The following is a 14,606-nucleotide window of genomic DNA, read 5'->3' as shown; positions in this document are numbered from 1 at the left end:
CCACTTACATATCACATAATAATCTTTCTTTCTTTCTTTCTTTCTTTCTTTCTTTCTTTCTTTCTTTCTTTCTTTCTTTCTTTCTTTCTTTCTTTCTTTCTTTCTTTCTTTCTTTCTTTCTGTCTTTACGGTTTATTATCCACTAGATAGCGCTTGTGTACCTTAGCACTCATTTACTTAAGCTACCTTTCATTAATCTAATTTTGTGTATTATTGTGTATTTTGACTATTTTCTAATGTTTATTGACTTTATTGATTATGCTAAAGTTTTTGCCATATGTCTTTATGCTTTATTTAAATATTCAACGAGAGTAAATACTCAACTTTGGTCCCTACCTAATATTGTTAATACCTATGAAGGCATGATATGTTTGAACTTTAACTCCCACAATAGATGTACAGTATAAGAATTTTATTTCAAAGAGATATTGTATCTTTGCCTTATTTTCATTCTTTCTGGAACCGGTTTACAAATAAAATAAAATAAGTCTCATTTAAACTTATTCATAGGATCTCCCCAACAAAACATGTTCTTGTGAAATTTAAAAGCGATATAGACACAAATTGTACATTTTGTAATAACAGCTTAGAAACTGTGGTCCACTTGTAAAACCCTTTTGGGAAAATGTTTGTGATTTTATTGTTAAGAATATTGATATTGAAGAATATTGATTGTTAATTTTGCTTTATTTTGGAAAAATGTGCTTTTTGGTGTTTTGAAGAATTAAAGAGACTACCATACTACCAATAGTATTTACATAATAAATCTGATCCTTTTGTTAGTAAAATTTCACATTCACAAATGTACATTTTCTGGAAAGAAAACCCTGTTTCATATCGTTTAAAAAAGAAATGGAACTTTATGTTGATTCTATAAGACGGTCTCTAAAGCAAAAGGCACTGAAACTTTGAAAATCTGTACTATATTTAATATTTTGTTGTAAATTCCCCCGAGAATACTGTACTTTGTATCTGTATTGTTATTGTCTAGTTTGTTAATTGATGTCTGTTGTTAATTCAATAAAAAAAAGAAAAAAAAAGTTAAAGATGTTTCTATCTAAATCATTTGCCATCCAACCAAGAAAGTGCAAGATCTCTTATCTCCCAAGGAGGCAAAAGTGGTATGTGAACATATTTTCTGTTTATTTCTGAGTTTAATGTGATATGTTTGTTTTCCATGTAACTGAATGTGTAACTGATGTTATGTTGTATATTTCATATTCTTTTTACTCAGTTCTACGGTGTTGATGTCTATGTCAATGAATACATTAAACATCTGTGAAAAAGAACCTCAGCCTTTGTAATGTGACTAAGGGCGTCTGTGAAGGCCAAGAGCATCAGATGGTAAAGCAGCAAGAAACACTACTGTACGTATTGGAAAGGGAAGTACATCATTTAAAGATTGCAATTGACTGACCGAAGAAGCCAGTGGACAAGTTAAGGCTGAACAAGCAAGCACTTTTAAGTTAGTGACTTGGAAGCAGCATAAGGTCTTGTGAACTGTGCTAAGGTTTCGATTGCATCACCTTCATTCTAAGAAAAGGTTAAACATCTTTCTATTGTTGATTGGCTTATTAAGCCAAAAAGGACTAAACAGATAAGCAGTTGTGCTGTATTATTGGAAAAATCTAAACTGACTAAAGTGAATTTGCTTGTTGTATTCAAGGGTTTTGCACTTACTTTATAATATTAAGTGTGCAGAATTTCACATTTTACAAGTTGTATGCATTATTCTGCTACTTGACATTTCCATAGTTTATTATGATGTGCATGGTTGTGTATCGTTTATCTAAGATGGTAACTTTACACTAGAATTTTAGAATTTTTGCCTTTTTGAGTATCACATTGTAGAGCAGCACAGTATTGACATGACTGACACAAGTGAAAATACAATGCTGTCCACTAAATAAGTTAGTTGTAACCCCCATTATACAAGAGTTACTGTAGACAATGCAGAACATGTCATCCCACCAAAGCACGCTGATATAGCTGGCCAAATTGAAGTTGCTGCACAAGTACAACAAACACAAGTGAGAAGAAGCCAGCATGCACGCACACTCACTGAAAAGCCTAAAACACTTTCGGAGTTCGATTCCCGCCTCCGCCTTGTGTGTGCGCGGAGTTTGCATGTTCTCCCCGTGCCTCGGGGGTTTCCTCCGGGTACTCCGGTTTCCTCCTCCAGTCCAAAGACATGCATGGTAGGTTAATTGGCATCTCTGGAAAAATTGTCCGTAGTGTGTGATTGCGTGAGTGTGTGAATGAGAGTGTGTGTGTGCGCGCCCTGCGATGGGTTGGCACTCCGTCCAGGGTGTATCCTGCCTTGATGCCCCATGACGCCTGAGATAGGCACAGGCTCCCCGTGACCCGAGGTAGTTCGGATAAACACGGTAGAAAATTAGTGAGTGAGGTTAAAGTTAAGAAAGGTTAACAGCTGAGAAAGAAGTTCAAGTAAAGGAAATAGAAGTGGAGAATGCAAGAAAAAGGGCTCAATTTATCTCAGAAAGTACTATGAGAAAAATAAAGCCGGAGGAGAAGAAGAAAGAAGTGGAAAGATTGGAGGAACTAAAAAGGCATAATGCAGCACAAGCAAGGCTACAAGTTCATGCTGAAAGCATCAAAGGTGATGAGCTCGAACAGTGTTCTGTCCCTCTTAAAAGACAAGAAGATAATACTTCCTATCCAAACATTCCTATTTCTCTTTCTCAATAGGATTCCGATTCCAGAACCAGTTGTTTTCTATGGAGAACCTCTTAATTATAATGACTGAAAACTGTAATTTCAAATGTTATATGATCACAAGAACTTGACAGCCCAAGAGAAGCTCTTCTTTTTACACAAGTATGTGAGTGGTCCAGCCAAGAGAGCTATTAAAGGACACTTCCTAGTTGGAACAGAGACTGCTTACACGGCTGCTTGGAACATACTTGATGGCAGGTTTGGCAATCCGCTTGTATTCAGCAAGTCATATTGTGACAAAATACAGTCATGGCACAAGATTGCTACCAAAGACATCTGTGAATTTGTAGATTTCCTGAGCATCGTTGAATCAGCCGAAAAAGATGTTCTGTAAAGCTGCTTTGAGACAATGCCAATTGTAAAAAGTGCTATACAAATAAACTAGAATTGAATTGAATGCGAAAGATTCCCTGATTTCAAGTACTTTGTCGAATTTCTCAACAACGAAGCTAGAATTGCATGCAATCCTATCACCTCACTGCAAGCAATAAAGCCAGAGAAAAGACTAGTATTATGTGTGTCTTTTGTAAGAGATATCCACACTCTTCATAAGTGTCACAAGATTATGGAAAGACCAGTTAAAGAAAGGTTCAAGTTTGTACAATCAGAGAAGTTGTGCTTTGGCTGTCTTAAGACTGGTCATAACTCAAAGGGCTGCACCTCTAGGAGTGTGTGTGAGAAATGTCACCCAACATTCATACATCAGGTTGTGTAAATAAATACCCAGGACAAGGAGCTAGAATCAATCAAGATCAGGCAAAGGTCAATCACAGATCAGCAGACAGAACAGTTGAATCGCAGAAGGTACAAGAGTCAAGGCCTGTGATTTCAAACAGAGTAGTTCAAGAAAGGAACAACACTCATGAAAATGTTATAGTGAACACATGCTTCTTCATGACGGTTTTGTAATGAACACCGTAATAGTTAGGACCGATGATGAGTAGCGATTGTGCTTCATGACTGTATTTGCAGACTTTGACATTTTATTTTATAAGGAATATATTTCATTCTGCAGTTCTCTAATAAAAGGGTATTTCATGCTATTCTGTATCACATGTAGTCACACCATCTCCTCCTGCGCTCCCGTTGTGGACAATGTGACTGTAAGGCAGCGCTGAGTATTATTATTTTTTATTTTTTAATGAATACATTTTGAATTACGTTTGGATTTTACTAGATGTATATAGCCTAAAACAATCGGCACAAATAACACTGTTGGATTTAATCTTCATGATAATGTGGATATAACTTATGAAATGGAGTGAAAAAAAATGTCATTAATTCTTATAATCGTTCTTCTCACATTTATTATCACATTTATTATTTATTATCTAACTTCAGTTCACGCCCTCACCATCTGTGTCACCAATTCCCTTTGTCTCCAGAATGTGAGTACACACGGCTCAAAGTTTGCTTATAGGTGCGCACATTTTCCCGTCAAGTTTGTATTTTATAGATAACAACCTTTGCGTGGGAACTGGCATACATACGTTTCCAGCCCTATTTTGTGCGTACGCACGCTTTATAAATGAGACCCCTGGACTGTAAGGAGTGTATTGACGTCCATCCTATACCAGTCTGCAACGAGATTGGACAGTTCTTCCTTAGGAACATTCATGTATGAAGTAATGGCGATCGTAAATAGTTGACTATTGACCTCAGAACATATCAATGATCCTGTGGGACCAGAACCTTTGATGCCGAATCAAATACTTACAATGAAGCCTACTATCAATGCACCACCTCTTGGAGAGTTTGTAAGGGAGGATCTCTATCTTCAGAAGAGATGGAAAAGAGTTGAATTCCTGGCGAATGAGGAATATCTGTTAAGCTTGCAGCAGAATTGTAAGTGGAATAGGAGCAGGAGAAATGGCAAGATAAATTACATTGTTCTGCTCCGTTACACACCTATCGAGAAGGTAAAAAGCAACCTTGACGTCTTAAGTAAAGTTGGCCGCATATTCACAGATTCATTTCTCAAACAACGGAGACCCCGGAGACCAACGGAGTATTCATAACTTTGACTAAGAATCACACGCTTTTTGTTTTTTTATATTTTGAATATTTTCTAATGTTTATTGACTTCTATACTGAACTGTTGTTTATTTGAACAAGATTTATTCTCTCTAAGAGTTTGTTGGTTATATGTTATTTTGTTCCCATCATGCCTTTATATGTCACTTCCTGTTTGTCATCCACATGAAGAGATGGAACAATGTACTGTAATCATCACAAGTTAAAGATGTTTCTATCTAAATCATATGCCATCCAAACAAAAAAGTGCAAGATATAACCCCCTCTCTTAGCTCACAAGCAGGCAAAAGTGGTATGTGAATATGTGAGTTTAATGTGATATGTTTGTTTTCCATGTAACTGAATGATGTTATGTTGTATATTTCATATTCTTTTTACTCAGTTCTATGGTGTTGATGTCTGTCAATGAATGCATTAAACATCTCTGAAAAAGAAAATCAGCCTTCGTAATGTGACTAAGGGCAGCATACTTTCTTTTTTTCGTTTCTTTCTTTCCTTTCTTACTTTCTTTTCTTTCTTTCTTTCTTTCTTTCTGCCTTAAAACAAATTGTGTAGTAGGTCTTAACAGGTATTACTCCCTGTTGTGGAAGTTTTTGAGAAAATAAAGTATCACACTGGTAGGCATGGGCAAGAGTAAATAGGTTCATGGTTTGTTTGCACTGCTGCTACGCAACAGAACCCAATGCTCCTCATGTAGCTTGAGCAAGGCCGGGCCCCGAGTTTTTATAAATATGATTCAAACACAGAATCTGAAGAAAGGAAAACATCATCTACCATTGGCTAGATGGACAACGCCTGATCATCTCCTGATCAGGATAATCTTACCCTTACCAGGAGTTGTTTATGAGCCAACTCACTACTCAGGCATGCAAGCTGTAGAGGTGGCAGTAGAAGGTTTGCGGTAGAACGTAGGATAACAACATTGATATCTGGGCCACATATGGGTTAGATCGAGGTGTCATGGGTTCCGCAATTTATGTGAGTCCCCTTTATGTTTCACAATGTGGTTCCCATATACAGTAGGCATGAAAATATGCAATCTACATAGGATCTATGTGGGCAAAATGATTTCACATTGTTGAAAATAAGCGAACATTTAAAATTATAACTACAAGAGTAATCCACTCCCTGACACAGTTTTGTTCAAGCACAGCAAATCTTCAAATTTTTTATTCATAGACAGCAAATTACAGAAAACCTGCAAATAAGGCATTCATTTTGCAAGTGTATATACACATTAAAATAAAACATAAGAAAGAAAGCAGGTTTGAAATCCATGTACAGTGTTTGTTATAAAGAAGGCAAACAAATCCAAGATGGACATTAGAAAAAAGTCCACTTTAGCTAAACTTATGTGTGCTGATTCGATCTGCAAATGTGCAACTGGATTTTTTCCATGATTTACATATTACCCAGGATTATATTTTCTCTTTTTTTTTTTTTTTTCAAACTTTATCTAGTACTAACTATATTCTTTGACTTTTGATATAGAGGATGGCTAGTACTAGTTTTGGTGCAAGGTCATGGCATTTTTGGGTTGATTCAAAATGTTTATAACCATCTTTTAAAAATAAAAATAATTGGAATTAATTCAAGTCAAGTCACTTTTATTGTCACATCACCACAGCACATGTGCCTTGGTGAGTGAAATTCTTAGGAGCAAACTCCAGAAATTACAGAACAGTTATGCAGATAAGATAAAGATAATGAGTTGGCATGTGAAAATGTGCAATTTGCTCATACATATAGTTAGTGCAATATGTGTGTACAATATGTACAATTAACAAACAAGGAAATCAACAGATGAAATGTGCAGTATGCTCATACATATAGTCAGTACACACAGTGTACTATTGGGCATCCTTACAGTAGCACTACATATTATATGCAATATGTATTTATATATGTTTTATGTGTGAATATATGTAAATATATTATATATAAAATACTATAGGTGCAAAACAGATTGTACAGGTAAAGAAGTGACAATTCAAATCGGTTTCTACAATGACTTGCCATGCCCAGTAAAGCATTTTTAATGCAGATAGTGTAGACCTGTACACTATGTGCAATGTACAAAACCAGTTCATATTAATAGTTTTATCAGATGCAGCTTGATTTATCACTTCTTTTCTGATTTGGTACAGTTTCTAGCAAATGTCCACAAGATGGCAGTAAAATTCTTCTGCATATATTCATGGTTCTCAGTATCTGTACATTCAAATACAACAAAAAGAAATGCCTCTTAACATATCACAAGAATTGAAAAAAAAATTAAAAGTGTGCTAAATTACACTATTTTCCTTATTAATAAGATTGATTGGTCTTATTGTTATAATAAGATAATTGAGAAATTTTCAATATAAATCAAATCTCAAGTGGCCTACATTCTAAAAAAAAAAAAATAATTGCTTCATGAGAAATGTAATGTTTTATTGCATAAATCGGGTATTTAATTATTTATTTAAATTCCATTTTAATTAAAAAAATACAAACATATTTTAAGTAAGACCATGTTTACATATTATGTTATTTTGTTATGTTTCTTTTTATTGGGGTTTGGAGGTGTAGGGGAAATAATACCTCATGAAATAATACCTGGAAAAAAAGGAAACCTGGCTCTTGGCAGCACAGTGTCATACTTTAAAAACATGCCCATCTTCATTTGTCTTGCCATGCTAAATCCGTAGAGGGTTACCAAGGGGCAAAAAGGCAGCTGTTCTGGTAACATGAGTATCTGAACAGGGACATAAGCGTTAATTCAAGAATTGGGTATATTGAAATACTACTACAAGAATCAAGTAGTTTTAATGTTACTAGTCATTCTCAAAACCACTGTTCTTTTTTATTTACTATATTATACAGTATATGTACCTATCTCAGGCGTCATCGGGCACAGGCTCCCTGTGACCCGAGAGGTTCGGATAAGCAGTAGAAAATGAATGAATATTATATATGTTTTATTTAATGTTTAAACACAATTTAATGTATCAATCAATGTAAAGCATAAGAACATTTATTAATTTGTCTATTTTATATAGAAAGTCATTTTCCTGCTTTGTGTATTCTTTATTAACTCAGTAATTGGTATTGTTACTGTATATAACCAACTGGCATCCTCTTAATCTTAAAAATCTAAATGCCAATGCTAAATTTAGCTTGGTTCCACTATTGCTATCCATAGTAGCACTTAAGGGATCTGCTTAATGGCCAGCTGCAGACAAGATTAAAATATGAGTGTAATACAGAAAGCATGAATGTCAGAGAATATTGGATATGATGGCTAAAAATATCTACTTAACCTAGTTTATTTATGTAATGTATGCTGTCAGTTCTTGTCTTTTAAAGATCTTGTAAACAGGGTATAACATTCAAGTAATTTGAGATAATATATTTGATATATAAAGGCTTACAGCTCAGCAGGGAAAAACAGCATATCATGTACTTAACACACTGAGTGATAAAATGCTTGGTAGCTGGCAGTAATGAATTATAGCTGTGGGGAAGCCTTCATGAGCTGCTGGTCAGAAAGCATTTACATATGTAAAGCCATTCCACATTAGTAATAAACATTTGATATGCAATTTGAGGTTGTTGACCTCAGCAATAGCAATGCATGTTGCCAAACCCAGGCTGACAAATTAAAAACCTATCTGGTTACGCAGTTTCACTGGGTTATGCTGTTCTTGTTTATGATTCATGCAGATAAAGACCATAAATGTTGATTTAATACTAGACTTTCATTTTTTTTATAAACCATGGAGAAATTATTTTTGCATGTAGTCTTTTTAAATACAGACTCTGACTCATAATATTAGATTAGATTAGATTAGATTAGATTAGATTAGATTAGATTCAACTTTGTCATTACACATGTACAAGTACAAGGCAACAAAATGCAGTTTAGGTCTAACCAGAGTGCAATAGTAGCAAGTGCAGGATATACAGATTGTATAAGATTTAAATAAGTTAAGTAAGTGATGAGTGATTTACAGTTGTGTGCATACTATGAACAATATACAGATTTACAGAAAGATATGTGCTGTAATAAAATATATGGCTAAATAAATTATATACAGTATATATATATATTCTATGAATATACAGATGAATATACTGTATATGTGCTGTGAACATAATATACAGATGTCTATTACTATAAACTAAAATTTACAGAGGGTATGTGGTATAAACAAATATTGTTATTACGATAAACTGAAATATACAGGAGGATATGTACTATGGTCATAATATAATATATTGCTGTTATTATGAACAGAAATTAGGTGGGTATATACAACGGTGAGCAGCAATGTGAAAAAAGGAGAGCAAGTGTGCAAATGAGCATGATTTTATGTAACAGTCCATTAGTGCAATAACAAATTGTGGGGTGTGATTGAGTGATCAGAAGTTTTAGTTTAGACAGTTCATTAGCACAATAGCATAGTGTGAGGTTTGTGTGTGGCAGTAGAGTGAAGGACAGTAGGATCCGCAAGTGGCAGAGTTCAGTATAGAGACAGCTCTCGGAAAAAAGCTGTTCTTTAATCGGCTGGTCCTGGTCCGGAGGTGCCTGAAACGCCTGCCGGAGGGCAGAAGTGAAAACAGTCTATGGGCAGGATGAGAGGAGTCCTTAAAAATGCTGCGAGCTCGACGCAGACAGCGTTTCTTGTGGAGTGGAGTCCCTGTGATGCGCTGGGCGGTTCTCGCCACCCGCTGCAATGCCCTGCGTTCTGCAACAGAGCAGCTTCCATACCAGACTGTGACACAGCTGGTCAGGATGCTTTCTATTGCACAGCGGTAGAAGTTCACCAGAATATCTGAGGAAAGTTGGTTTTTCTTTAGTGTCCTCAGGAAAAAGAGGTGCTGGTGAGCCTTCTTGACCAGGCTGGAGGTGTTGGTAGTCCAGGACAGGTCCGCCGAGATGTGGGTTCACAGGAACTTGAAACTGGAGACGCGCACAACAGCCATCCCATTGATGTAGATGTTGTCATGCGTGCCTCTTGTCTCTTTCCTGAAGTCCACAATGAGACACTCTTTGTTTTGGAGGTGTTAAGGAGCAAGTTGTATTGTTATTGCACCATGTGGCTAGGTGCTGGATCTCCTCCCTATAGGCAGTCTCATCGTTGTTGGTGATGAGACCAATCACTGTAGTGTCATCTGCAAACTTGATGATGGTGTTAGATCCATTCACAGGCCTGCAGTCGGAGGTGAAGAAGGAGTAGAGGAAGGGGTTTAGCACACAGCCCTGTGGTCCACCAGTGTGATAGTGTTGGAGCAGATGGAGCCCAATCGAACCTGCTGGGGTCTGTTGGTCAGGAAGTCCATGATCCAGTTGCAAGTTGTGGTGTTAATGCACAGATCTACTAATTTGGCTATCAACTTGGATGGAATGATGGTGTTAAATGCTGAGCTGAAGTCAACAAACAGCATACATGCATAGGTATTCTTATTGTCCACGTGTGTGAGCACAGAGTGCAGTGTCATGGAAACTGCATCTTCTGTGCTCCTATTGCTACGGTAGGCAAACTGGTGAAAGTCCAATGTGGATGGCAGAGAGTCTTTCAGGTGTGCCGCTCAAAGCACTTCATGACAATGGGTGTCAGTGCTACAGAGAACTCTTGTTATAAAACTAGAATTTGATATATTCTTTGTCAAGATATGTAGTATTCATTTACACTAAAATGTGTAACGTATTGTAAAATTCATGTTTTTATGTCGTTTTCTTTCACTATCCAGAAAATGTTGTATGTAGAGTATTGAAACATTTCCAATCCAACAGATGGTTTATGATTGTCCACCACCTAGCATCAAGGATATCACACCATACTGTAGGTGTTAGTTTAGTCGATAGCACTCCTTGTCATTTATTGCTAATCCATAGTAACCAAATATATTCTTTGGATGGTTTACAGCCCATGCCTATCCAAACCATAGAAACACAGTGATAATCAGTTTCTTTGAATTAAATTTGTGATTTTCGATTTTGAAATGCATTAACACCCCTTCCATTTTACCCTGTACACCACACACTTTCAGTACAGTTTGGTACTTTGGTTCAGATCTCTGCCGACTTCAGTCATTTTCTGATAATTCTGTGCATTAAGGTGATTAAGGATGGAGAGGAAAAGGAGAGCTGGTGAACAATTTTGTGGCATGGTGTGGGAAGCAGCATCTCAGTGTGGACCAATAACAAGGAGATGGTGGTGAACTTCAAGAGGAAGAGGACTACAGCCAGCCCCATTACCAGTATACTGTAGATCAGGACTTTAAACTAGCTGACGTCTACAGATGTCACTGTTTACAGTAGCTCAGTGGCACTGGATAAAAATTATGAACTCCTTAACTTAGATTCAACTCAGCCAGATGTCATTCCAAAAAATAATGAAATATCATAAAGGAATATGTTTAGAACACTAAGTTTATAACTTTACTCAATTTTGTTATGGGAGAGGACATTAAGGACCATCTCCGCAAAAAAGGACTGTGATTACCATTTAAAAAATAGTATCACCATTTGGGTGATAACACCTCTAACAATACAATGCCAATGTGTATGTGACCATGAATACCATTTATAGACATCTGGCTAGATGATGCATCACCTGGTCATTTGAGTGATACACAATTCTTACACTCAATATGCATTCAAAAGCTCCTCAACATTAAATTACAAACAGAAAAACCAGTATAAGTCATTTGAGAAGGATTTGTAATGCGTTCTTCTTCACTCAGATGAACCCAAAGTATTTCTTGTATTTTGTAACTGCTACTGTAATCCCCTGCAGTATATGACTAGTTAGTACCACACTGAGATCATGGCTTTGGATTGCTGCTGCAGTTGTTGGTTTTGTGCTGGATCACCTCATTGAACTTTTTACAGATTCAGCAGGACAATTGGAATATATGTATTAAACCATAAAGTATATTGCATGCTCATTTTTGTCATTAAAGATCTTGCAAACAAGGAATAGCATTCAAGTGATTTCAGATACTGAACTGACACACTTGTCAAGAGTTTACAACTCAGCAGAGAAAAACAGCTTGTCATTCACTTAACACGCTGGGTGATAAAATGCTTGGTAGCTGGAAGTAATAAATTGTAGCTGTGGGGAAGCCTCGATGAGCTGCTGATCCAAAAGCATTCACAAATGTAAAGCTATTCCACATTAGAAATAAATACACTGCATGTAGTGGGTATAAGGTTGCTAACCTCAGAGATAGCAATGTGTTTTAGTTTATAAGTATGCCAAGCAGGGCTGAAAGATTAGATACTTATCTGGTTACTCAGCTATAAATTCACACAAGAAAATTTGTAGCACTTGAGAGTGCAGCACCTCAGCTTTCAGTGTAATTAAAACCTTGGTGTAAAATCCAAAACAAGCAAAGTTATTCAAATCAATTCAATTCAATTCAAGTTTATTTGTATAGCGCTTTTTACAATAGACATTGTCTCAAAGCAGCTTTACAGAACATAAACACAGAGCAGAAGGTAAACATAATTAATGATAAAGGAATTAATGAATAATAAAAGAAATAAGAATTAACAGAATAAAAATTCTAGATTATTATTAGTTGTATATAGTTCACAATGTGTATGTATTTATTCCCCTATGAGTAAGTCTGAGGTGACTCAGGCAGCAGTGGCAAGGAAAAACTCCCTTAAATTGGTAAAGGAAGAAACCTTGAGAGGAACCGGACTCAAGGGGGAACCCATCCTGATATGGGTGACACTGGGGGTGTGATTGTAATATACAGTCAGTTAAATGTTGTATTGGTGTAAGGTTCAAGGACTTCTGATCTCCTGAGTACCACAGAGTCTAACTGGAGATGTCTCAGGATTCTTAGAGTCGGCCTCGGCTCAGTGGACGTCCAAAGGCTTCGTCCCACAGAGGACATTGGGAGATGGTACAGTGTCTGGATGCCTCGGGATAGGTACAAAGAGAGAAGCAGTGGAAAGGGATTAACATATCTGCTGTTCATAAAAATGTGCTGGTCTGATGTACTGGTGCATGATATTATGGGATGTATTATGTGTACGCCTGACTAAAGAGATGAGTTTTTAATCTACGTTTAATCTGGGAAAGTGTGTCTGCGCCCCGAACACTATCAGCAAGACTATTCCAAAGTTTGGGAGCTAAATAAGAAAACGCTCTACCACCTTTAGTAGACTTAGATATTCTGGGAACTACCAGAAGTCCTGAGTTTTGTGATCTCAGAGAGCGTGAAGGATTATAACGTGTTAGAAGACTAGTTAGATACATGGGAGCTAAACCATTAAGAGCCTTGTACGTAAGTAGCAGCAGTTTGTAGTCAATTCTAAACTTAACAGGTAGCCAGTGTAGAGATGATAAAATTGGGGTTATATGGTCATACTTTCTTGTCCTAGTGAGAACTCTGGCAGCTGCATTTTGGACTAACTGTAACCTATTTATTAAAGATGCAGGACAACCACCTAGTAATGCATTACAATAGTCCAGTCTAGAGGTCATGAACGCATGAACTAGCTTCTCAGCATCAGATACAGACAGGATGTTTCTCAGCTTGGCAATGTTTCTAAGGTGGAAGAAGGCTGTTTTGGTAGTATGAGCGATACGATTTTTAAAAGACAAGTTGCTGTCTAATATAACACCGAGGTCTTTCACTGTCGAGCTACTAGTAACAGTACATCCCTCTAAATGGGAGTTAAGTTGTGAGAGTTTATGTGCACTGGTTTTTGGACCTATGAGTAGTTTTTCTGTCTTATCGGAGTTTAACAATAGAAAGTTGCAGCTCATCCAGTCTTTTATCTCTCTAAGGCACTGAGTTAATTTGGACACTGTGGCTATTTCATCTGGTTTTGATGAGATATATAACTGTGTGTCATCAGCATAACAATGGAAACTAATCCCATGTCTTCTAATAATATGCTTCCCTAATGGAAGCATCTATATAGAGAAAAGCAGAGGTCCTAGAACTGATCCTGAGGGACCCCATAATTAACTGGTAGTAAACTGGAGGATTCACCATTTAATTCTACAAAATGGTATCGGTCAGACAGGTAGGATCTAAACCAGATTAAAGCCTGACCATGAATACCTGTGTAATATTGTAAGCGAAGAATGTTGTGGTCTATAGTGTCGAATGCAGCACTAAGGTCAAGTAGAACTAATAATGACATACAGTCTTGGTCCGAAGCTAAGCACAAGTCGTTTGTAACTTTAACAAGTGCAGTTTCTGTGCTATGATGGGGCCTGAAACCTGACTGAAACTCTTCAAGGATATTGCTCTCCTGTAAGAAGGAGCTCAGTTGAACAGACACAACCTTTTCAAGTATTTTAGACATAAACGGAAGGTGTGAGATAGGTCTGTAATTTGATAGTTCATTAGGATCTAAGTTAGGTTTTTTGATGAGTGGCCTAATAACTGCCAACTTAAAAGACTTCGGGACGTAACCTAAAAATAACGAGGAGTTAATGATATTAAGAAGAGGCTCACCAGCTTTATGTAACACTTCTTTCAGTAGTTTAGTTGGGATGGGGTCTAGTGAACAAGTTGTTGATTTAGCTGTAGTAATAAGTTTAACTAACTCTTCCTGTCCTGTACTTGTAAAGCTGTGTAAAGCCTTAGGTAAGACTGTGTCACTGGTTGCTCTCATATGTTGAGCGTCACCTATTTTATTCCTGATACTTTCGATTAATCAATATGTATCAATCATCAATATGTTATTGATTTTTCCTATATAATATATAAATGCTATAACAAGGGCGTAAGTTTGATTTTGACATTGGTGGGGACATAAATAAAATTGGTCGGCAGAGCCTCATTGTCACAAAAGTATAAAAGCTTATTGGTTTTTA

Source organism: Tachysurus fulvidraco, chromosome 26 (genome assembly GCF_022655615.1).
Source record: "Tachysurus fulvidraco isolate hzauxx_2018 chromosome 26, HZAU_PFXX_2.0, whole genome shotgun sequence".
In the NCBI taxonomy this organism is placed as follows: domain Eukaryota; kingdom Metazoa; phylum Chordata; class Actinopteri; order Siluriformes; family Bagridae; genus Tachysurus; species Tachysurus fulvidraco.
This window is presented reverse-complemented; position numbering follows the sequence as displayed.